Source organism: Balearica regulorum, chromosome 2, assembly GCF_011004875.1.
Source record: "Balearica regulorum gibbericeps isolate bBalReg1 chromosome 2, bBalReg1.pri, whole genome shotgun sequence".
NCBI classification, from domain to species: Eukaryota; Metazoa; Chordata; class Aves; order Gruiformes; family Gruidae; genus Balearica; species Balearica regulorum.
Genome location: NC_046185.1, coordinates 116106920 through 116132992, shown reverse-complemented (window position 1 = coordinate 116132992; position 26073 = coordinate 116106920). Strand labels below are relative to the sequence as shown.

Here is a 26073-nt window from a genome sequence, read left to right as displayed (position 1 = left end):
ATTTTATATCACGGTGAATACATTATCAAATCAGATGGCCTTTAAGGGTAATTGTCGAATGCTACTATCAGCTAGGGAGATGAAATTTGACTGTATTTAACTTTTTTCCCCGTACAGTTAAGTATCAAGACTTGGAATTGATACAGGCATTTCCGAACTGCCACTGAAATGTTAGAAAGGAGGCATACCTTGTTGGGCTTTTTGGGGGTTTGGTTTTTGTTTGTTTGTGGTTTGGGCTTTTTTCTGTGAAGTCACAGTTGGATTTTTAAAACTGTTTTGCCTTTGGTGTGGTTTAGCCCCAGCCGGCAGCTGAGCACCACGAGCGGATCGCTCACCCCTCCCCCGGCGGGATGGGGAGGAGAACGGAAAAACAACGGCAAAGCCTCGAGGGTTGGGATAAGGGCAGGTTACTGGGACAGCAAGGGAGAGGGAAGCAATCAACAACAGTGCTGATAACAGATAGTAACAATGGGGGATAACAGAGAACGATTTACCGATCCAACGACCGAATGCTCAGCCAGTCCCAGAACCACACTGCAACCGCGCCGCCCCTGCCCGCCCAGCCCTCTTTTATGGTGAGCATGGTATGGAATAGCCCCCGGCCAGCTTGGGTCACCTGTCCTGGCTCCTTGTGAAATTAACTCTGTCCTTGCCAGAACCAGGACAGCCTTAAAGGTCTATTTTGTTTGCTCAAGTTGAGGACATAAAGCTGTTCCAATTTCTGCATCTGCAGCTTTTTTTTGTATGTAAAAAGTGTTCGCTTTACCAGGCAATTGAGAGCAAGGGGGAGAGATAGTCTCTTTCCATTTTAAATTAGGAATGGACATCCCAAGACTGACTTAAAAATCACAAGATCTCTCTTATTTGACCCTTTTTGCCATCTGTTTTTTGAGATGGCTTTCTCTGCATCTGTCAGAGTAACCTTAGAAATAAACAGTAAAAGTATGATTCTTTTGATCTCAGAGTTTCAGGATGACACCAAATATGGTGTGACATGAGAAAAACTCAATTTTTTTATAACTTCTAGATTAGTTAGATGGAGCACTTGGTAATGACAGATGTGTTAGGATGAAATTTTCAGGGACCTTCATGAGAGTTAGGATTTAAAATCTCATTGAATTTATATCCTTTAAACTTCCCAGTTAGCTGCAGTAGCAGCAGCATCTTGCATTACGTAGCTTTGAAAAAGCTGAGCTGACCCTCAGATGAACAAATTTACACATCATCTCAGCACACTGGAAGAGCTATTTCTGTCCCTGCTCACTGACAATGAACAAATAACCGAGCATTTCCATCATCAGCAGTTCCTTTCCTCCTCCTTTTCCACCCCCAGATTCCAGGGGTGGGTGGTGACAGCTTGAAGTGATTAGATATATTTTCAGACACCTATTCATTTTGAAAATTAAAAAAAAAAAAGTGCTTTTCCTTGTCACTCCTAAATTATGAATTTTTCAATGTTTTTGTAGATGCTTTGGCAAAGCTGCCACAGTTATTTTCTATTATTCACTCCAGTTTAAAACTTCCTCTGCAGTGTGCGTGTTCCTTTTGTTTTCCCATTAAATGAACTTCTGCAAAATCCAATATTACCGTACAAGTATTAATGAAAAGCAAATCTTCACACGCATGGACAGTCACACCACAAGCAGTGTGTTTCATTGGGGATTGGATTTCACTTAGTACGACAGGGGACAATATTCCCAAAATGCCTTGCCGGACCATTGGCATAGAGTCGGTTGTAAAGGCTGGAGAAAGGGTCTGATGTCACCCTCCACAGTAGGGTGTGCACAGTACATGTACATAGGCAAAACGTCCCTTTGCATAACAGCTAATTTACTTTAGATACTAATTCTCACTTCCCTGTGAAATTCAAAGTTGCAGTAATCTTCTGTAGGATTTCTGACCTCCCCCAGCACAGACAGCTTTTACAGAAGTGGCTATAATATTACCAGGTTTTGTAGCCAAATGAAAAGTTTGTACCTTAACTCTTACCAACTTTCACAACTTGCTGTAGATAGTGAACAGTTGTGTGAAGATTTGCTGTCCTGTGTCTTCTTCCAGTATCAGTTTCACAGGAAGGACCACAGGTTTGCAAACAGGTTAAAAGCTAGGTAATTAATCTGCTTTTCTTCCAGCTGAAATAAAGAATTAAGCAAAGCTGATGTGAAGTTTAAAACACATATGCTACCTGAGAAAAGGTATGTTCCAAATAAATTTTTGAGGATTTGTCCTTGTACCTAACTGAACCGAGACATGATCCCAGCTCCTTTCCAAATTTGCAGTACAAGTTTGGCTTCCCTATATCACCGTCTAGGTCTGATTCACAGAATACTGCCCCTCTGTAGCAATTAATGATTATATACCTGTCAGGAGCCTCAAAACACATCAGAAAGCAGAAGAGGAGGCCATAACTCCATCCCACTGACAGTTTCAGGGAACCCTACAACCTGTCACATTTGGTATAGCTATTCCTTTAAAAAACAAAAATAAAAATTCCTCCTGGTACAGTTGTATTGGGAAAAAAAAATTAGTATGTGGAGCAAGCATGTTTTATTTCCTTTTTATCAAGCATTCATTTTGAAGGGTAGGCTTTTGTAAATCATCTCATTAGTGGGAGCCCATCTGCTCACATTTCTTCCAAGATAGTCCAACGTGTGTGTGTTGTGTGTATGCATGCACGCACAAAGGTTTCCAGTTCTAGTCAGTATTGATTCCCATTAGGCTTCAGGCAGGAGAAGAAAGATTAATGGTTCAGGAAGAGGAGAGGAAGTTGCATGCACTTGAAAACTTGTCTGGAATGGTCTAACTCTTCTCCCTCAAATAAGAGCAATGTATGAATAATGAGAAATTTTCTCATTTAAGCTATGGTAATGATGGTTCTTATTGATTGTACCTGTGCCCTGATGTGAAGCAGAGCAAGATTTGTTTGTCATGTGCTTATATATCACAGACTTTTTCCATCCTGTTTTCAAGTTGTGCCCTGCTTAGTATGGAGTGAAACCCTCCATACGGAGTGTTTCAAAGAAATATTTGTTCCAGTATCTTGAGTCTCGCAGTATTTCCATCCAGACAAGCCTTATTACAGGACCTGGTGTGGCGGTGTCCGTTTTGTTGCAAATGAAAGATCTGATGGAGGAAGCATTCATCTCTCACTCCTCGCACTCCTGTCTGAGAAATGAAAAGAATCATACAGCAATAGGACTTCTGTTTTCTGACTTCTGTTTTATTACTTAGACATTTCAGAGCTGATTTGAGCTATGATTTGAGAATTCCCAGGAGCAAGACTGCAGGTTTTTCCCCTTTACCACCTGCGTTTCTCAAGTGCCACAGGCTTTTATTATAGCTCTATCCAAAATCTCAGGAGTGCCATTCACTCAGAACAGATTGATGGTGTTTTGAATCTTGTGGTCTTAAGAATGTACATCCAGTCTTATTTTGGTGCATGTATAAAAAGCTGATCATGTTTTTATGATGCAGAAGGATCTATTTAGTGACAAACTTTTAATGCTGATGAACAGCCTACTTGCATTTCTCGCAGATGTGTTATCTTTTTATTAAAACCTCTTTCATCTGTCATTCATGAAACCTTGAATTTCTAAGGTCAGATCAAAGATGTGTTTAATGTTCATTGATATTACTGTGCTCTGAAGAGAGAAAAAAAAAAGTATGGCATATATGGAACGTACTTCTACAAAAAATTAGATCTCTGCCTCATTTGTCAGAAATGAGAATGATGGCTGTCAGTCCTGTTCTGGCTGATACATCTTCATATTGTGTAATTGTGTTTCCAGGAGCTCTGCAGTGGGTTACACCATGCTTTCTTGAGAAGATTTCATCTGCAGTCTCATGTGCTGGAAGTTATTTTTTTAAGTGGAAGCTTAAAAGTTACATACACTAGGGGATGCCTTTTAAGTGTTGTAGAAACGGATACATCACAGCAAAATAGCTAGGAATTAGGCAGTGGCTGAGGCTTTCTCCACCAGTGACTAGTAGCTTTGAATTCTTCAGTTCTGGAGCACTTTAAGCCCAAAGTCCATGGGGTTCAATTTTCAGAGGGCCGAATCACCTTTTCAGAAATCAAGGCCTTTGCTAGTCTTTACCACCCAGGTAGAAGCCCCAGAAATGAACTTTTGAAAGCCAAGATCAGTGTAGTCAGAGATTTTTCTACTCTTAAGACATTCACAGTCTCTTTGAAATACATTAGGTTTGAGTGCAGTTTTTTCATCTAGGAAAAATGTAACACTGGCAGTATTAAATATGATGGAGTCATTACTTCTGGAGATGAAATATCACTGTTGTACTAAATTGAAATCTTTGTGCTGAGACATCACTTTCAAGGAAAATGCACGAGCCTGTCAGTATCTCATTTCATCTTGCCTAGTGGGGAATGCAGATGGGAATATCCCAAGTAACCGTACGAGCCGTGTGTTATAAGGAAGAAGGATTACAGGGAGAAGAGAAACAGAACGAGGGTGTTAGGTATATGATGTAAATGGATGCTGACTGCATGTTACAATATGAAGAAGTCAACTTTCCATGAAAGTTTAAGGTTTTCTGTATTTTTTTTCCCACCTCCTACTTTTAAAGGCATCCTGTTTCACAGTGTGGATTGGTCAGTTGGCTTTGAGATAATTGATTTCAGGCAAGCCAGTTTAGCTTTTGTGTTGAATGAAAATGGATTTGAGTAGATAGATGTGTGTGGCTAGAAAAGGGAAGAACTGATGGATTTTGTGATGGTAGGAGCAAAATCAGATTGACCTGTGCCACTCAGAACAACGGCGATGAGCAGGTGTGACAGTGGCACAGCTGGATCAGTAACTAATGCAAATGTGGCTAACATGGCAAAGGGGAAGAGCTGCTTTGTCTGAAAATGGGTTGAGTCTTCCTAATGTTGAATGCTTGTAGGCTCACGCTGATTTATTAAATGATGTAGATTTGCCAGCTTGAGCTCGCAAATTCCATTCCACTAATGAAATTTAATTTTTCGGTGTGTGACTTCTAATTGGCAGGTTTATAGCCTGCCTGAAATTGGCACTCGACGGCAGGAGCCAGATGTTGCTGAGGCAGGTGTCACAAAAGATTCTTTAAATTAAATCTTGGTGGTTGGGGGCCTGCTTGTAGTCCAACTTTCACTGAATTGAGGCACGTTTAAGAGAGGTGCAGTGAAGGTTATAGTTGCCTAAATTTTCTTCTAGTAAGTCCTATCATTTCCACCGTTTTTGGAAGCTTTTTACTTTTGATGTGAAATCTTTCAAGTGATTAATCAGTGGAGGTTTCAGTCTCTTTTCTTAGGGCTTTTAGTAAGACATAACTTAATGCCATTTAACCCAGTTACTCCAGAGTGACTCAGGGCCAGGGCAGTAACCTTCCCAATGTCCTGTGAATTTAGTGGCATGGGAGATGAGGCCAGGCTTGGGTACAAAGCTGGCTAGGGTCATTTAAACCAAGTTTAGCAGTCTCAGGAGAAGATTGATGATGTCATCATAAATGCTTGATACTGGAGCTGTACATCTGCAGAATGGTGTCAGCGCAGGCAGGCTCATGCTATCTCATTCCTAGGCTGCTGAAGGCTCTATCTGATGTTACATACGGATTGATGGCACAGAGTCACCATCCCAAACAACTGGAGCCCACGTCTTCCTTTCAGCTCTTGTGTCAGTGGCTCTTTGAAGTGACTAATGATGTTTCTTCACAGTTGGTGTTTTTGTGGTGAATATCTATATTGGTTGAATATGTTCAAGGTTTTCATTTACTTCCCTGTTAAAATCTGGATTTTTTTTTTTGGTGTGAATTTTTCTATTCTTATCCAATTCTTTTTCTTAGGATGGGTAAATCAACTTACCATGAGCAGGACTGTATTGAGATTAATTAGTATAATAATGGCCATTGTTATTACCACGATAACATTATGTATTGCACTTTATATCATTAAATTTCAAAGCTTTATTTAAGGAAAGGTCAGTATTGTTATTGTGATCTTGTAGATCACTCTGCTGGCATAGTAGAGCTAATAATAACATCTAGGCAATAATCCCTTAACACAGCCAGCTAAAGTCTAAATGGATTACATTATGCATAGACTTTCTGATGATGCACAGTGGAGAGAGAGGTCACAGGTGCTTTTCCCTGCTCTTGAAAGCCCGGCTCTATTGCCATATTTGCAGAGGCATTGGTACTAGAATAAAAAGATACTGTGGATCTCTCTCCCTCCCTTTTACTGACTTTTAAAGGACAGTCAATACACAGGGATTGCACAGGGCTCCATCAGCAAAGACTTTGTCTGTGCAAGTGCCCTGACTCTGCACCAGGCAACTTTTAGCGCATGGTTTCCATGCTTTGACCAGGTCTGAAAGGCACAATTGAGCCTGGGATGTAGAAGAAAACTAGTGTAGATTAGATGTGATGTTGATCAGAGGAAACATGTCTTTGGTAACTGGAGTTAGAAGCATTTCTCAACACACAGAATCCCTTGGCTCTCCAAGGGTCTCTGAGAATGAAGGCTCTGTGCAAAAGAGGACGGGGATGTGTTGGGGATCTTACGCTAGATTTTTACCTTGAATTAGGAAGTTTTTTCTCTTCCCTCCCTCTTCCTTAAAGAACAGAAGACAAAAAGGAAAAAGCATGTGAATAAACAATTTTGGGAAAATATTTCAGTAAGCAGAAGCCTACAAGATGGAGTCTAATAAATAATTATTTAAATATAGAGTCATTGGTGAGAGTAAACAATGATCTTCTAGCAGTGGGAATGACCTATGGCACAGATTATCGAAAGACCAATCTTTGGTCGAATCTCAAACTAGATCGGGGAGTTTGGCTTGTTTTAAGGCCCAGCAAGATTCACAGCTGTGAGGAAGGATGGGTAAACATAAAAGGGCATGTTCTGCTTATAGGTTTTTTTTTTCCTTTCCCATGGATTAATCTGCCTCAGTAGTGAGGTAAGAGGAGGATTTGGAAATAAAACTATGAATTGTTATGAAAATTATTTGTTTGGCTACACTTTGTAAGTATGTTTGGAATACTATTTATTTCTTTGCAGGCATCTTGTAAGGAAAAGAACTGAATAACAACTTGCTCTCACTGGTGATACTACTGTGAATCATTTATTTGAGTCTGCAGCTGAAATGAGATGAAGCAATTGCAAATACACTGTATTTTCAAAGGCAGGAAAGGAAAGAATTTTTTCCCTGGATGTTAAAAAAATTTAGCTGTTTCATGCTTAATTTCATCTCCTTTTCTTATAGAGGTTTTTTTTTGTGTTCCAAGAACTATCCTAACTAGTTAGGGAGGGCAAATTCCCTGAAGCTGCTGTGTTTGCTTTCTGGTATGAATGCAAAAAGCATCTCTTAATCTGCCCTGCTAAAAGAAACTTGAGAGCGCTAATTCAGCAAAGGTATCTTGCCTCATTGTCCAACTGAATTCAGGAGGAGTGTTTCTTAAGCAAAAGCAGCATTAGAGTGTATTTTCCTAATCCAGTGCTAGCTTACATTTTTGAAAGTTGTGGGGCTTGTAAAACAGTTACCTATAGCATGCCAAATTTAGGCACTTACTGACACCTAAACCTTATGTACCTTCCAATTGCTTCATTAACCTATATAACAAATAGAGCACATAGGTTGTTAGGTTCTTTGAAAGGCCTCCAGGGAGAATTTCTACCTCTTTACCTCAGGCTCAAAGCTGAGGCAGACACACTTGCCCTTCAGGAAACAAAGGCGTTAGTTCACCTTTTCATTTAAACATGGGGGAAGCATACACAATTATTTTAGGAGGACTGCTTTAGTAAGCACTGAAAACGTAGGTGCAAATGAGTGGATTCAAGTGTTTAATTTCAGTATCTGGTATTCTTCAAGTTTGTTTTCTTTTTTCTTTCTTTTCTCTTGCATGGCTGTTTCTATCTTCACTAAGTTTCAAGGAAAATGCTACTCTGAAGCTGTTAAAGTTGTCACTGCAGTATGCCTTCTGCTTTGCATGAAGATTGAACTTGCTCTAGCGGAGGCAAATTGTCTTAGTAGCCAGGCCAGAGCCATCCACTCAATCACGAGGCAGAGTAAGCTCAGGTGGAGGTGCCCTTTAAATTGCACCTCTCATTAATGTCTAAAGATCTAAATCTTATCTAGGGAATCTGATTGATTGATGTGAAGTTGAGCAGTGCTGACAGTCAGGAACGTGCAAAATTGTCCGTGAATCCATAATTAGGAGAAAAAATGGTTGCAAATCTAGTGGTTCTCCAGGTGGTTTAAAATGTAGAGGAAAATGGTGACTAATGTAACCCTCATTTTCAATGAAATCACAGTCCACTTGAGTTTTGTCTCGCGGCTTCTTGTTAGAAATGCTTTTAAGAGGCAACATTACATAAGTAAGAATTGCTTATCATTGTTGAGAAAATGCTAAACTACAACAACAGGCCATGAACTCGTTGGTATTCTGTACTTGGAACGCTTGTAAGATAGTCCCGTGGGCTGCATTGTTAGATTTCAGTTCAGTTATTTATCTTCATGTTAGGTGTCATAGGAGAGTTTGAAAGAGTGTATTATTATTATTATTATCATTATTATTATTATTATGCATGGCTATTACTCTTCAATATATCTTCTATAATGTTTATATATTACACGCAGAATTTAATCACCTGTTTTGTTAATATTCGTTTAGTACAAGGATCAAAATAACTTAAGAGAAACTGATGTGTCGTTTTGGACTTTAGAGCTCACTACTGGCACCAACAGATGCCCTTCTACTTTATTATGTTAAATCTTATGTTTCAAGGGAGCAAAAAGAAGTGAACAAAAGAAAATCTTTCTTAAATCAAAAGGCAACGTAAATCACTACAGGCCAGGTTCTGCCACTTGTTAGTGTGCCTGACAACTGATGCACAGCAGACCCGTTGCATGTTGTCTTCATCATGGCCTAAAATTGGGGTAGTGGTGCAGACAGAAAAGGAAGCTCAGGGCAGTCTCTTACACTTAATGGCAAAGGAATCAACGCAGCATATGTGTCATATGCAGGAAAGGTGATGTAGAGTTTAACTGTCCTTTACAGCCTTTTCTTCCAACCACAAAGTCAGGAGCACTGCTCTCCAGCCACTGTAGGAAAACACGTGTTGAGTCTGAAATACTTGTCTACAGAGCAGCAACAGATGGACTCCGAGAGTCAGTGCCTCTCGTTTGCAATGGCACCGTGGTGCCCCAAATGCAGACTTAGGAGAAAACCATGGGGGCTCAAAGGAGAGTACTTGTTTAAGCATATGGACCTTGGAACGTAGTCTTTCGTTACTCCCCCGTATACCCTGGAGCTACAAAAATCTGGCATCTTTCCCACAGAATGAGTATGTTCACTCTCTAAAATGCGTGATGCTGTGTGTCAGAGACTGTCACCATTTGCACACAAACAGAAGTGGAGAGAGAAGTGTGTGAATGTAGACGCAGTGTAAAATGTAAAGACACAGCCTGTGTTTCCTACAAATGCTGGGGGATTTGTGTTGGGTGAGTAGTGCAGAAATCTGGATGCCTAGCTCTGAATGCTGTATCTAAGCAAGATTTGAAATAGCAATTGAGAGATGAACATAATCAGCATACTAGACAATCATATTAGTTCATTGAACTTCTGTCTTCATTAAATTTGTAGTTCATTGTTTATGCTTCTGACAGGGAAGCGTGGATGTATGCAGCCTACTTTTGATAAGTGGTTTTGTGTGTTAACCTTTTGCCAAATAACTATTACTATTTTAAAATATTTATTAAAGAAGTGGTTCGTGTCTTTTTCAGGCTTGTTTGAATGAGTCAGCTCAGACATTTTAGAGCTGCTCCCAAGTTATGTTGTGGTTTTAATTGTCTGCTTATGAGAAATGAAAATTAAGCCAGCAACTGAATTGTTTAAATTTGTAGGTAGTGGGAATACAAATATGGAAGGCCTGAGGAGAGTGTTAGTAATTTATTTGGTATTCTATGCAGCTTCTATGCATTTTAATGAATTGATCCTTCTCTCTTTTGGTATGAGGGTCTGAGAAAATCAAAGACCAAATGTGTATCTAATGATTTTACAGCACACAGCAGTGAAATGAGATTCAGGCTACATCCTGAGGCTCTGGAAAAGCTCAAACTGGAATTCTGGAAAAATACAATGAATACTTTAAAAGCAATTTGGCTGAACATTATAGCATATGAGCTATCTTTTAAAACAGTGGTATAAGAAATGTTCCTTGAGGTCTGTTTTGTGTTGTCCCATATATTACAGAAGGAAAACAAATGTTGTAGAAACTACAGGGTTTATTTTACAGGGAAAAGAGGTGCCACTCAGACTTTCAGTTGTTGCAGTCCTGGAAAACTCAAGGACTACTTGCCTGGTTTAGGGTTTGATTTAGTGTTTATCCCTGAGACCTCTAGGATGGGCTATCTGAATTATGCAGAAGACAGCCCTCTTTAATGGCAAAATACAGTTTCCCTGTTTGAATTGTAAAGTTGTTCTGCTGTATCAATGGAGATTGCAGTCTGTTTACTTTTATGTTTCTGGATGTGTCTTATTATGTCTGAAGGAAGAACAGGCATGCTCCTCTTTCCTGTTTATCTGTTAAAAGAATGGCTTGCTGATACTAAATCAGGGAAGAACCTGCAATACACTAAGTTGCTTTCTTCCATTAGTCTACTGAAGAATCTTATTTGCAATTAACCAATGTGAGGTTTAAAACAGTTTTTATGTCATAATACCCTGGTTTTACTGTATTTTAAGCAGACTATGAAATTTTAAAAAATAATTTGCACAGACCGGGGACTCCCAGCTATACAGAATGTGTTTTAATAGCTCAGTGAGCATATGTGTCAAATCATGTCTGGTTTTACCTATCAGAATGGTAGCTTTCTCTGCCATCTCCAACTTAAAAATAACCTTTTCTTTTCAGTATAAAAAGACACTGCCTTACTAAAGGTGTAGGATAGGAGGTGGCATGAACTGTGAGAGTATCAGCATATGTAAAAAGTAAGATTCTTGTAGATGAAGAAAGCAACCAGAATAAGGGGCAGCTGTTTTCTGCAGTGAAAGTATGCTTCTACTGTTTTTTGTTCTGTGTAGTCATTGGTGTTGTTGCATTTACCAGCTTCTCTTTGACAACCCATAGAAACAACTCCAAGATTGATGATTTTCATCAACTGAGTCTGCTTCATTGGCATATCATAATCAACTTCACTCCATGTGGTGGTATTTTAGATACTCAACACAACACAAATTCATGTCTCATGCTACTTGTTTTGTTTGCTTTAAGATATGAGGCTGCTTTAACTCCATGATTTTTTTAATATAATTCTTTATGTTGGCATTAGGATTTGCTTTTTCTTTAGATTTTTTGCCTTTTTGTATTTCAGCCTTTTGAGATCCTATTTTTCAATTTTATTCCGCACTTAGAAAGACAAAGGGGGCGTTTTGTTATTTTCTGTCTGTTTTTTTAAAAAAAACAAACCAGATGTGATCAGATTGTCTATGTGTGCCTGTCCTTCCCAATAATTTGGGCACACAAGTCTATTTCAACCCAATTTAACACAGGGAGGTATGAAGTCCTGAAAAATCTGGTGAAAATTGTTTCTGAATACAGTAGGTCTCTTCCTTTACTGTGAGGAACATCTTTGCAGTGATATTGCACTTTATTAGTCATCAACAGATCCCTGTGGGATCTTGGGGATTTCAATGGAGACCTAAATCCACAAGACGACAATTCTTGTTTATCCTACTGTTCACTGGAAAACGAAATAATATCTTCCACAATGGTTATTTCTCTTGTGTTATTGATATTTTATTTTTGGCTTCAGGTGAAAGCTTAATGTTGCTGCCATCACAGACCAAAAAGCGCCGCTGGCATTTACTATTTATTATATATACACATTGACAGTAGGTGACACGAATGACTCCATGGTAGATACAAAGTGCACATGAAGGCAGGGAACTTGATGGCCCAGTGGAATCTCTGGCAGGTACCATACACCCTGTCTATGAGCTCAATTTCATGAGCCTCCAGGTCCAATGGACATAGTTTCAACAAAAAAGGATGTGAATAGGAAAGTGCATGAGACACAAATATGACTGTAAGTCCTTTGTGTGGAAGCAATGGAATTGAGAGATGTCCTGAAATGGAGGCTGTCAAAGGAGGCAGGGTCAGCACATTTAGGGTTAATGGGGAATATCAGAGTTAGTAGATGCTATAATAGGATAATCGTCTCCCACTGGCATATCAATGTGGAGACATTTGTGGGTAATTAATGTCAAAGCCAGACAAAGATGTTTGTGTTTGAAGGAGGTATCCTCTGGTACTGTACCAGCATATAATGACTTTATTTCCCTTATGTCAATTGATTGAGGCACTATCAGTTATTTTATCTGATGGATGTTGGTGCAATAGTGTGACAGTTGCTTGCTATAACATTGATCACTTCAGTTGGTTTATACCTGTTGTATATTATAGCCAACCATGGAGTGCCACCTATACAATGTACAATTTTTATTATTAGAGGTTTAAAGTAATACTTCCAGGAAAAAAAGAAAATGAATCTGATCACTGATGAGATTTCACCCTTGCATTCAGTGCAATGCAGAGGAAAGCACGGATTCCCTTGGGAAAAGCACAGAGTCCAGCCTAACTTTGCATCCATAGAAAATTGTCGATGTAGGGTCACAGGAATGCAACACCCTTGTAAATCTGAACTGCCAAAATGATTCATGAGAACTCTGGCAAGTACAGCAATAAGCCTGAGCAACACTGGCTAAAGTCTGGAAGAACTGACCTGCCAGGCACTCTCCTTCGATGGTGAGGTACCAGTTGAACCCTACTTAGACTTCAAAGCCCTTCCCTCCTGAGGTGCTGTCCCTCAGGAGGTGGTTTGACCTTTAAGGTGGTGTGAAGTGCAGTGGGCTTTTTCCTGTGAGAAGTATACCTTCTGGAAATGAGATCTAGAGACCACATCTTCCACTTACAGGTTTATGATAGATCCTGAATATACACAGGTTTTGTTTGTTTTTTGTTTTTTATATGGAAGGCATACTTTTGGAAGGCTTCGAGGCCAGGTCAACCTGTGATAAATAAGGTCTTCATGCAGCCCAAGTTTATGGCTACATATTGACAAATTACCCTCATCAGCTTTTGTATTCTTATCTTCCTCTCAGACACAGGCTAGGTCAGGTGCACAGAGTGGTCAGAGATTTCTCACATCCTCTCTTCCATCACTGAGTGCTGCTGGGCTCTTTCTGATGCTCCCTCACATCACATCAACCTTCCATGTCCAGAAGAAAATCTACCCTTTGTCTGTTTAAAAAAAAACAATAACACAAAAACAAACAAACAAAAAACACAGAAAAAAATCCAACTAAAAAAAAAAAGCCAACAAACAAACACCCCAGCTCAGCAACAGCGACATTTGTAGTCTTAAGCAAATGGTAATTAGGTAATTACAAGCAATTTGAAATATTTGTTTTGCATGCTTTTATTCTGTGAAAACAACCTTCCTTCCCCTTTCAAATATTTTACCTGAAATACAATGGTATCGTTTATATTTAACAAAAGTTTACCACAATATTTATGTTATGTGGAGCAATAGAAAGGGCTAGATGTGTTTTGCTCAGGGAAATCTGCTTTGGTGTTTTGTGGGGGTTTTTTTTCCCCCCAGAAAAGATCTAAAAATTTGTGAAAAGCTTTGAAAAAAAGAAAAATTAGATCAATTTTTTTTTTTATGATAGAAGAAGTAAGTCATGGAAAATGAAAAGTAAATTTAAGTAATTCTTACCCTGAAAATAGCATCCTGACCAATTCTGCTCGGATCATAACCTAGGATGTTCTCAGAAGTTATTCTTTAACCTTCTTTCACATGTTAACTCAGATATCACTTACTGAGTCTCTATATAATTTCATCTTTTCTCTGCACACCAGATCATGGAATTTCCCTTGCATCAATCTTAGTGAAACTTTTTCCTTCATGAACAAGTGAATCCAAAATCTAAGCCTGTATAATTTGACTTGGATTGGTACAATTAGTCCCACACATTTAAGAAAGACCTCCAAAAGTACTACAATACATGAAGGGCTCAAATTATCTGACTGCTGTCTGCAAGAGTGCTTCATCTTCTTTAGCCTTTACAAGACACTTAATCAAAACTGAATATGCAGAGGGGAAAAAAGCCAGTACATAAAGAAATGCATTAAGGCTGTTCTTCAGACACTGTTGCCAAAGACTTCTTGACGCTTGTCTGTTTGAATATATGTACAAGAACAAAGTTTTTCTGTGAATAGTCTCTTTGGCTTTGGATACTAGCTCTTCAAATGAATTAGAAGAAATTTCCTCTAGAAATGTTTGCAAGATATACTCCGTCTTGAGATATATTAATGCTAGTAGAACTGGAGAAAGTATTTCTCACTTTGCCTTGCCTTGTTCTATCATTAAAATGGTTTGTTTTGATGTTTTGGGACCCTGACCACAAATGCTCACACATGCCATGTGGTGTTTCTTTCCGTTCACTGTGTCAAGCAATACTCTACCTTTCTGTGTGAATAATTCTGTTGTGCCTGCTAGGAGAGCAGTGTAATTATTTTTTCAGTTTCTTAAGCAAGAGGGGTTTGAGTCATAAGAACGGCTTGTATCCAGTGAATACGCAAATAACTGTTTTCTAAAGTGGAGGAAAAAAGTTTAAAAAATAAAAACAAACACACACACACCACCTCCCTCTAACTGCTTCCCCTATCCACCCCCATCGAATTCTTACCACAAAATGTGCGCTCTGGACTCCCTCTGGGTTTTTTCTTTCTGCCTATTGAATCTTGTGCTTAGTAGTAGTGGGTAAGCCCAAATTCTCTCTTGCATGACTTGGGAAGTACCTGGTCTACTTTCATAAAAACCATCCCTCGCTTGTGACAATGCTGCACTATTCAACCAGACCAGCTAGCTACCTCCTCTGCATGTGTAGGATGTAAGGGAGTTTTCCCTACATGTAACTGAGAGACTTTCTATTTTGGCTGTGATAGGTACCACAACTGTCACAAAGCATTACCTGTTACTTGTTCTGTGCCTTCAGAGCACTTGCAAAGTTGCTGATACCAGTACTAATGCAATTCAAGAGCCTGTGGGTGGTTCTGCGCTTGGCTTGAGATGATGTTCATGCTAGAACATAATTGCTGTAATCTCTCGGGAGAAGAGGAGGTCAAGCACAGAGGCTTGGGATGAGCATCAGGAGCCCTGCCAGTGGGTTCCTCCTGTGGAAATGGGCACAGTGCAATGGAGATCCTGATGGCGAGGCCTAATTTATCATGTCCATATGGGTCACTGCAAACTCCTGTGCTTTTACTTATGTCTTCTGCTATTATGAATAGATTAATACTGCTATTCTAGGGAGTAGAGTTTATCATTATATTCTACATCACGTGAGTTTCATTTCATCTCATTGAAAGGGAGCTGTGATGATCTGACAGGAAGTCTGCGTTCTGGGGGTCTTTGCAGTTTGTTTTAAATTGTGTGACCTGTATGTCATTTTGGGGGAAGGACCTCTTGCCACCTTTGAACTTTGTAAGTCCTTTGAGAGCTTACTGTCCTTTTCTAGCCATCCTGATAGGATTCATACAATTAAGTAAAATGCACTGGTAAATATTTAACTTTTGAACAATATTTGGTCATGTGTATCTATTTGAAAATAGAAAAAAAAACCCAAAAAACAAAACTGTAGAAAGGTCGACAGCCAGTTCATCTCTCTCTGAAGGGACTCTAGCTCTTCTCAGTCAAGTCCAGAAGGGCTCATTCCAGGATATTGCTGGCTATTTGGTTTTGTATTCCCCACAGGTAAGATGCTACTTTATAGATGTTATTCTAAAAGAGGCAAAATTTGTTAGAAGTAGTAAATTTTTTTAGGCTATATGATACAATGGCAGAGAAAGTTTTTACAAAATAATAAGTTACGCTTTTAGCAAAAAACTTACCACATTTTTCTGATTGTATGAGAAACAGAAAGGATATGCTGTCAAGTGTGCAAGCTCTTCCTTAACCTGGAAGTTGGTTGTTAATCTTTGACAGATACCAGTTGGTCTAATACAATTGTCCCACAGCTCTTCCTCTGCTTGAATATTAGACCTCTGACAGCCTATTAGTGCAGGTTGGAAGATACCACTTTGAGAAGTCAATAATGAGAAAGAAAGGCACGCACACATACGCACACATTCATTATTGTGTGTCATAATGGTAAAGCTTGAGTCATTATGCCTGGCTCATTATTATCAACAAAGTGTACTAAATTGCAGGCATAATAATAGAACATCTCTGCCATGATTCATGCAAAATGGGGATCAGAACCATTCATAATCAAAAACAGCCTAGAAGATATTTCAAAACAATAAATAGTCTTCTCTTATGATATAGTCCTTTTTTTTTTTGCCTCACCAATAAACCTATCATGGCTAAAATACTTCTCATGGAGAGGTGGGTGTACAATAAAATAGGGAGATTTATCACATAGGGATGCTTTGGACTACTCTCCTTAGCTCTGCCTTTGAATCAGAGTTAGTTTGCTCACCTTATAGCTCTTCTGGAAATGTTCAGATTAAGCAGGTGTTATTTTACACTCTCTTAAAAAACAAGTTTCCTATTTCTGGGTTTTTATAAAGTTGTTTTCCATAAGGTGAAATTTGGGTAACTCCCAGCTTAGGTTGACAAAAATTTTAGGGCAGTCGGAGACCTGTAATGACCCTCAGCAGCAACATTGTTTAGCAGGGGGAAGGTGGAGGTTTTAGGCAGTGAACAATATATTCACAGCACAATTAAAGAATCTTGTTTCTGGTAGATTCAGCACTAGATATGGCACCATCCATCATTATGATGTGGTGCATGACTGGGGTTAACATTTCCCTGTGTTTATGTAATTTAGAGATTTACTTTCAAAAATAAAGCACCGACTTTCAAAATCTGGTATTTAAATGAGAGATGACTATTAAGACTTTCTGCAATGATTTATCAGAGAGGTAATCTCTTTAATAGGAAAATCTCAGTCATCTATTCAGTAATACTGAGTAATCATTTTAATAATAAAAACTATTGTGCCTCATTTCTAAAGCCTGTTCTTTTTCTGCTGGTGGGAGTCTAAGATGGAGTTGACTTTTACACCATCTTACTGGAGCAATGGAGAGCCTATTTGTTAGAATAGCTGAGTGTTCCTCCTCCCATCAATGCTGAATTGAATTATGGTTGCCCAGGGCAAAGTTGTTTCTAACATACTGGTAGATTTGCCATGAAGAGAGCTATGTATTAGAGCATCTAAACAATCACTCTTGAAGGAAAAAAAAAGAAGTATTAACCCCATTGTATACTCAAGGAAACTGAGTTGTGTGGTGTGATTCTTGTGCTAGCAAAAAGACCTTGAATCAGTTCAGTCCCAGTTGGTATATCCTGGTCCATAGCTGATGAGCAGATCTTACTGAAGACGATGCTACTTTTGGTCCATTTCTACAGTAGTGGCATTGCAGAGGAGGTGTGGGCTTTGTTACTAAAGGGTATGGTAGAGTTCACCTGAAATTCCAGCCACTTCAACTGAGAGCACAACTAAGATTTCTAGAAATAAGAAATCTTTACGTATTGGAAGCTTCAAAGGTGAGCATCCAAGGAAAGTGGTTAAAACTTTTTCTCCTTTCCCAGTAACAATGCAATATTTGTATTAGTTATGATACTGTTGGAAAGAGTGTTTGTATGAGTGCAGGGCACATTCCTTCATTTACTTTCTCATTTTGTGCATTTATGAGTATAAGCAATTATCATTCATTAAGACAGCCATGTCATAATGATTGTTGAAATATTTTGAATTGTCCCTGAGTTCTCTAATGCTTGCTCTGACCGATGATGTAACACCATCATTAGTGCTGTTTAGTTTCCAGTAAAGAATTACAAAGTTTGAAGAAAAAGAATTTCTGGCATTGTGCAGAATGAATAACTTCTGTTTCTTGAAAGGTAGATTTTTTTTTTTTGTGTATACCTGTATGGTCAGTAAATTTTCTTACTGTACATTCAGTAAGTCAACATTAGTCAAATTAAGGTAGAAAAAATTAATGCTGTAGTTCCATAATAGCCAGTCACTAAAAGGGTAGCTGGCCTAGGCTTAATGATGTAAATGCAGAAAGCAGCACTTCTACAGAACTGAAAATGAAGGGTTAGAACTGGATCATTGCAGTTCATGTATATCCCAATTCGTGGATTTATTGAACTACATCCTTATACTAATTACTGCTCTTCTCATGTGTGCAAGGGTTGGAAACCTTTTAATTTCCAGCCTAAATATATTCAGAATTATTTTAAACCTGTTTATCTTTGTGCCAACTTTCTTCTTTATTTAATAGCTCTCCTCCTTCCGTTTCTCTCCCGTCCCCCATGTATTTATATTATTTCATTTCAGCCTTCATCCTGCTAGATTAAATCAGCATAGTCATTTCAGTCTGTTCCAATACTGTTCTTCATTCGCTGACCATTTTCGGAGCCCTTCCTTACTTGCACTTTGTTCTTAGTTAAGTCCCCATGTCTGGCATATGGGTGACCAGAATTGCGGGTGTTACTCTGGTTTGTGTACTACCATGCCTTGCATCATCTTCTTGATACTCTACTACCTGTGCTAGAAATTTCTCACTAATTGTGTTTTAGGATTATGGCTGCTTTTCTTGAGATTATTGTCACAGTGGTGGCTCTGTAAACAAGATGTCTTTTTCTCTGGTGTTTTATAACTGTTGAGTCTCAGATTAGAGCAGAAATCCTTTTTATTACTCAAAATCTTTCACACTACTAAGTGTCATATCATTCTGATTTCTCCAGGTCTCAAAGTCCTTCCTTTATGACACTGTGGTCTTCCCTTAGGATACCATCAGCTGTGCCACCAGCTTTGGGCTCCAGCAAATTTTGTGGAGGTACTCCTAGATTTTGTGCCAACGTCCTTAATGAAAATCCAGAGTCCAAGACTGACTGTAGAGAAATTCGAGTAGTGGTACTCCTAGCTTGATAGCTCCCGTTTCCTTTTTGTCGTTTCCATATGTGGCCAGTATCTCACCCACCTCACTGATTCTTGTCCCAAATCCCATTTTCTCCAGGTGAATTACTGATTTTCTGTCTGGCACACAGTGTTATATCAAAATATTTTTCTTAAAACAAGTCAGATGTAGGAGAACTAATCTGTCTGCTGTGCAGATAAAGTCCACCACATTTCACCCATGAGAAACAATAGTTACTTTGTTAAAGAAGATTAGATGAATCAGACTTGATCCCTGCTTGCTAAGCCTGTGCAATATTTATTCCAGTCTCTATTCACCTTGGTATGTTTTTACTTACTTTTCTTCAAAATTTGTTCTGAAGCTTTGCCTGCTATTGAGAACAGCCCTGACAATAACCAATTTCACCTTTTCCATCCTCCGTTTTTTGAAGTATAAGCTTTGTGTTTGCTTTCCTATTCCCTTTACATGACAAATTTATTAAAAATCTACCCTACTTGCAAGGCCACGTGTAGGACAGAGGAGGAGGACTTCCTGGAGAAGGAAGTGCCCTTTACGATGAAGGAAGGGGCATGATTTCAAAAAAGCGATGTTTAATATAAAGCAGATTGTCTTACAGATTTTATAGAAGTAACTTCGACACGTAATTTGGGGTACCTTCACATGGGTAGTTGTGAAAATTTAAGCTTCTTTAAGACTTAAAGCCTTTATGAAAGCGAGAAGCAACTGTGGCTATTTACGTGTTTAAACACCAAAAGCATCGACTGGGGCCAAACTGTCAGCGTACGGCGCAGAGACGCGCCATCACCTACATGGCTTTATGTCCCAAATTGCACCATTGCGGTGGGAGCAGGAATGGTGCTAATGTTATGTTTGGACAGCAAGAGGCAGAAACTCCTAAGAAAAGAGAAGTAAAGCTCTCTTGCCCTGTTCTCGATAAGTCTGTGTGCCCTGCCAGATACACGCACGCACATCAGTGCCGTGAGACACACCACCGATGCTATCAGCATAGGCACAACTTGCAGGTGATTTTTGTGGTAAAACTAGAGTAATTCTCGTTTGGAGAAACAAGAAATCAGAGCTATGACCTGCCAGCGCCTGTGCGGGCTGTTTGGCTGCAGGTTACCTCCAGCAGGAGCAGAAATATTTGCACTGACCACATTTTAGTTCATTATGCTTGACAAGTCCTGACCAGGATCAGAGGGCTTCCATTCTTAGTTGAGCACTTACTCTGAGCTGCCAACAGCAATGCATCTTCTGAGTCGGTGCCACTTCTTTGGGCTCAACAGAAATTTCTGAATAATGAGCCAGGTTGGGATCCAGTTTTAAAAAAAACAAAACCAACCACAAAACCACAATCACTAAGGTTTAGAATGACTTCAATTCAGACTCTCTTTAATTCCTTGCTGGGAAAATTTTCTTGCAGCTAAATTTTAATCTACTATAAGAAAAGTTTCTACTACTTTTCTCAAGTTTAAATGGGAAGGGCTTGATGTTTATTTGTTTCATAAAGCCAATCTTCTTTTGTGTTAGTAATTTAGCTATTTCTCAAAAAAAAGCATTTGAAATCTGAATTGTTTCTTGTTGGTTTGTTTGGAAATGTTATTTCTCTAGCTTGTCATAGTAGATTGGGAAACACTTTCCTTTTCCGGAGGTATTGCTTCATAATTTTTAAATAGATGCTAATAATGTGTACATACAGATGTCACAGCTGATCAGTCAAGAGAGGATTGAAGAATGCTTTCTGAGGGCATGATGGTATTTTTTCAAATGAATTTATATTGTTTAGCTTGTGTTATGAACCAGTTTATTTTAACAGAAGCAAGGCTAGTACAATTGGCTCTTATGCGATGTCTCTTGAGACATGACTGGGATAATGGTTTGTAGAAAACCTGCCAAGCAATAATCCTAAATTTTGAGAACTAATTTTAAACTGAAATGCAGAAGCAGAGAAAGGTCTTTTCTGAGATGACTTTCATTTTTCCTGTCTGAAATTGCTAAGTGTCTGCAATGGGAATAATAGCAGAGAATTTCTGAGCAGGTGAGCTTAGCTCCTTTTTCAAATACAGTTATAGTCCAACAGAGAAATTGCAGCTGAAGGGTTCTGCCTGCTTTTTTGTTGTTGTTTTTGTAGCTGGTTCTGAGAAATCATTATTTTCATCTTTGTATATCACTGTTCTGTGATCCTCATGCATACAGACGTATTTCTGGAGTGATAATACACTTGGGAAAATAAGGCCCTCAAGGATAAATTAAGACAATTACTCATGGTCAGGGTAGAATAAAGTGATAGAGAAGATATAACTGTCTTCAGGAACCTCAAGGCATGATGTAAAAATTACTTTATTCAGTTCTCGTAGTCAACAAGGACAAAACAAATAACGGATTTACAATACAAAAGAGAAAATGTATATCAAATAACAATGACAACAACAAAGCTGGAGACAAGATAAGTAATGGAACAAGCTGAAAGGGAATACTGTGCGGTTATTAACACCAGAGACATTATAGTTTAGACAAAATTTTCTCCTTATTGTCCTGATTCTGATAGTTTACAAAGATGTGACCTCAGCAAGCCTTAATGTGTTTTCTGGGCCTCTTTCCTCTCCCAGTCTCCCACACGTTCACTTCATTTATACTCAAGGGCTTTTTACACCAAACGTCACGAGGAGAGAACCTGCACTACTTCACTTATCCCTGATCTAGGTGATTGTCTAAGCTTCTTTATAATCTAAAAGGTTTGGGGTTATAATGAATTATGTCTGTTAATGTACAATGCAAATGCCCTAGGATATAGAGCAGGAATTAATTTTAAAATGTTTGCACTCTCTGAAATAGTTTTAAGCAAGAGATCTGTTTCCCCAACTAAAATACAATGCTTTAGCATTGTGTTTTGTTGGGGTTTTTTTACAGTGGTGTGACTGAAATGCTGATTTAATGTTTCAGCCTATAAGGAAGAGCAATAACATAAAGTAGGGTAATACTATGGCCTAATTAAACATTTCTAAAACATAACTTTTGATGACAGTAGTCTTACCTATCCAAAACTATGCTCTGGCAGCCGTAGCATCGAACAGCTCTGTTCATGTTAGTGTGTATGAAGTGAAAAACTCCACTGAAGTAGCTTATGGGCTGAATGTGCCGCTTGGAAATGTGTTGTTTAAATAGCTTCTCTTGTTAAGCCTGTGGTCTAATTAACTTGATTTTCTGCTTGCCTTTCAAGAGGTTAGGTTTGACATCTGAAGAGTTAATGTTAACGAATGTCCTTTAGAAATTGATTAAATTTCCCAAAGCCATTTGAAGATGCTTGGCACTTATGCAGTGCATTATGGTGATGATCTCAGATAAATACACTAACAATCACTGAGGTTCAATGTTTCCTGAGCAGCTTGCACCCTACCACATCACTGTTTTCCTTTTTTGTGAGTAGCAATTACTTGGTTTGGTCTGTGTTAAAAGAGTATGCTTCAGCAGTTTTATTTTTGTTCTGCCAGTCTGACTTTGGGACTCTAGCCCAGATAGTTAAAAACATAATTTACAGATTAAGACAATTTGTAGGGGGAGAAAGCAATTTAGGCAGTTGTGGTTAGATAACTAAGATACATTTTTCAGAGTGAGCTAACAACCTTCACCTCAGTAAGTCCAACTGGGTTCCAATAGCGATTGAGTTCGTGAGGAGAGGGAAGATTTGCATTTCCCCACATATCACTGGGTTGTCGCTGCCTCGCTTAGCACTGCTGGTTGCCCATGGCAGGCTGAGAATGGAATAGCAGGTGGCTATAGCCATGCTAGGGTGCTGCTAGCCGAGGGTATGTTGCACACGATTTTGCCTGTGCAAAATTGTATCCAGTGGCCAGTTTCTTCTTTCTCGCATTTTCCTTCACAAAGGAGGAAAGCAAAAAAAAAGATTATTTGGCAATTTGGCACATATGTGTATAAATACACATATTTTAAAGGAGGTACATAATTCAGAGCGATGCAAAAGGGGAGGAAGGAGAGATGTCATTGCTAAGGTGAGTTGTCCTAAATGGAACTGTAGTAGTGGTGGTACTGCATATATTTTCAAAGAAGTCGAGGAGAGCTAGTGGGTGTGCATCTCCTGGTTCTTGAGGAAGCAGTGTAGTTTCAGCACAGTTCAGAACCAGATCTGAAATGAAAGATGAGCTGCCATCGGTATAGGATGTGTGATACAGTGAATTCCCTCACCTTAATCACAGGCAATAGTTTTTTTTAATTGATATTGATATCATCTTTCCCTGTGTCTCATTCTGTTACCTTGTTTGGCATTTTGAGTATATCCGGGATTGATTCAAAGCAGGTGGTTGAATTTAGAGAGCTTTTCTTCTGTTGCCTTTTCTGCGATGGCAGAGGAGCTAGTGTAACTTTAGCTATGTTACTCACTTTCTAGATAACTGGTCATTTGTCCTCCCAGCTTTTGCACTTCAGGAGCTGGCCTGACTGGTCAGGCAGGGGTAGCAGGCAGCCAGCCTGCCTCATACCCCACCATGGGGGTATGGAAGGTAGCCCAACAAAGGAGGCACCTCATGTACGGATGCCTCTAATGGTAAGTACAGAGGATTTGTGGCTGGTCTGTGCCAGGTCTGCATGGGTTACTCAGTTGTAACTTTTTTTTCTAATAGGGGAATGACTTGGTACCAGGAAAAATATTCTTTTCCTTCCTGGCTCGACTACTGGTTTGTTGGCTTCTCCATCTGCTCATTTGTTTTTCTTCCTTGCAGTTCTCCTGCTGTTGCTCACTTGTAAGATCAAGTACCAAAAAAAAAAAAAAAAAAAGAAAGTTTTTTCCACTAGCTGTCTTACACAATGACGACATAATTTCTTTGGACTATAATTTTAAACGTGATTTTAATGAGGACATCCATGTGAGGGAAGGGGGAACAGAAGCTGCTTAGGTAGCAAGGGGACACCTAAAAAAATCTGTAGACTTCCCAGACACTATTTGCAGTGGTTTTCCTGCAGGTTTTCATAGGCTCTTTTAAGTTTTGCTTACAGATGGAGCCCTAGCCAGCCTATTTAAAGCAGAATTAATTTTCAGTGACAGCTTCTCTCTTGTGAATCGAAACAGCACAGTCTGTATTTCAAATGGTAACCAGAGTGTATTCTTGATGAAGTATCTCACAGAAGGTCTTTGGAGAGGCATGAGCTATAACCTGTAATGCAGTCTGTGTAACTTCCTAATAAAGAAAATGGGTAATTAGAGGTAAGACTGTGGCTTTTTAGCAGGAATCCCTTCAGGAGGAGAAGCAATAAGCCGGTGCTCTCTAGAACAGTCAGAGCAAGAAGTGCAAAGTCAGCAATCCTGCCATGAAAGGCAGTTTCTCGGTGTACTGCTCGTGGGAGGGGACATCAAGGAGATGCACAAGCAAACACAGAGCAAATGCCCGCTTCTTCTGCACCTGGGAACTTCTGACTCCAGCCCACAGTGCTCTGGGTTTGTGGTGTTACAACAGTTAATAGAAAATGTGCCAGAGTATAGCGTTGAGGAATAAACTTTGCCAATGGGTGTTGTAGGGCTAAAAAGAGTGGTTGTGCAGTGTAAGTGACTGCCTTTATGCTGCTCTTTATAAATGCTGAGAATATCTACCTCCCCCATTGCTACTGTCATTCTTCCTGATTTGTGTGGAGATATGGGTAAGGCTAGTTTCCCTGAGAGCTTAGGAAAGAAAGGATGCAACAGGAAAGGGACTAGGGTATCAGTGTGTAACAGATGTGATAAGGTGTTTCCCTTGATAGGTCTGAGTTTAGCTGGACTTCTGTCAATGCCACTATCTGTGTCAGTTGGACTTCAAGTAGACAGACAGTCTGTGGGCTTAAAAATTGTCAGAAATGCTTTTCTATATGTTTGTGGTGTTTTGGTGTTTTTTTAAGCTTTCATGTAGCCATCATTGCCTTGTGTGCTTTGCAAGGTGTCACGAGCCTGACAGAGCAGCAGTGTCATCTTTTGTAAGGAGGTTTTGCATAGTATGTTTACTTGTTAAACAAGCTTCTGGATATTCTGCTTTATATGTGTAATTCCTTATTCGATATGTTTATGAAAAGACCGTAAAGAGTTCACAGTCCCTAAGCAAATTTATCACATTAATCAACTAACATTCTGATGATCTTAAAGGTCTTTTCCAACCTAAGTGATTCTATGATTCTATATTGTTATTCAGGGATACTGTAAATATGATGGAGCATAATTGCAGATCTGTGCTTGCAGATCTATGTCTTTTTTTCTCTTTTTTTTTTTTTCCACAGAAGACATTCCTTTTTGATATGACAAATACAAGCCCTTGTTTTTTCGTAGCATTTCCACTCTCAAGGAGTTTTCTCGTAGAAGCGCGTGACTAATTCAAATGAAGTGCTCCCTCACCTCTGAAAACGATACTCTAATTTATCCATCAGGTTTTAAAACTGCATTTTCTTATTGTTATTGATTACTTTTTTTTTTTTTTTTTGGTGTGCTGGGAGTAGTGGAGGAGTGAGGAGGGAAGCAGAGTACTTTCCTGTTTGCCCAACAGTGTGCTGTGACACATTGTAGAGGCAGTTCAGAGTTACTCATATCTGGCACCTGTTTTATCAGAAATAAAAATAGGCTGCTTTTGAAAGAGCACAATGCTGACTCCTTGTAATCTTTTTCATTTCCTTGTTCCATGCAAGAGCCTTTTTAGTAACTCTCCTCTCTTTGCACTTTGGCTTTCTGTTTGCGTTTCCAAACCACATTGTTCGGTGTTCAGGTCCGTTCTAAGTAGGAGAGGTGCTATGAAGTCTCCACGTTTACTGAGAGTTGCAAAAGGAGTTATCTTTACAGAGTCAGCCTGCTTGTGTGGAAACTACTGACTTCATTGGTTTCTTTCAGTCCACCATCAGCTCTGGATGTGGCAGGGTGAGTCTGCCCGGATATAGTTCCTCAGCAGTCTCCTCATGGACGTAGCACAGATGCCACCTCTGAACTGCCAGATCCGTTGGTAGTGATGAGTGCGGGGCTTTACTGACTTGTAGTGCAAAAGTCAGGGTTGTTCTTCCACCACTTTTATTTGGCACAGTGAGAGAGATGGATTTTTAATTAGTGGCTCCTTTATTTAATGATATCTTGGGGAGGG

The 26073-nt window shown here is 39.2% G+C and overlaps 1 protein-coding gene across 7 annotated transcripts in view; it reads left to right on the top strand.

Annotated features, from left to right (window-relative positions):
* The window catches only part of ELMO1 (engulfment and cell motility 1), a 313180-nt gene that overhangs the window by 173493 nt on the left and 113614 nt on the right, over positions 1-26073 (top strand). The window contains exon 1 of one of the 7 annotated variants that reach the window (XM_075745472.1): positions 9382-9476. The exons of the other annotated variants lie outside the window; for them this stretch is intronic. The gene's annotated coding sequence lies outside the window, so the exon portion shown is untranslated. Of the gene's footprint in view, positions 1-9381; positions 9477-26073 lie in introns of those variants that run through there. 7 annotated transcript variants of the gene reach the window in all.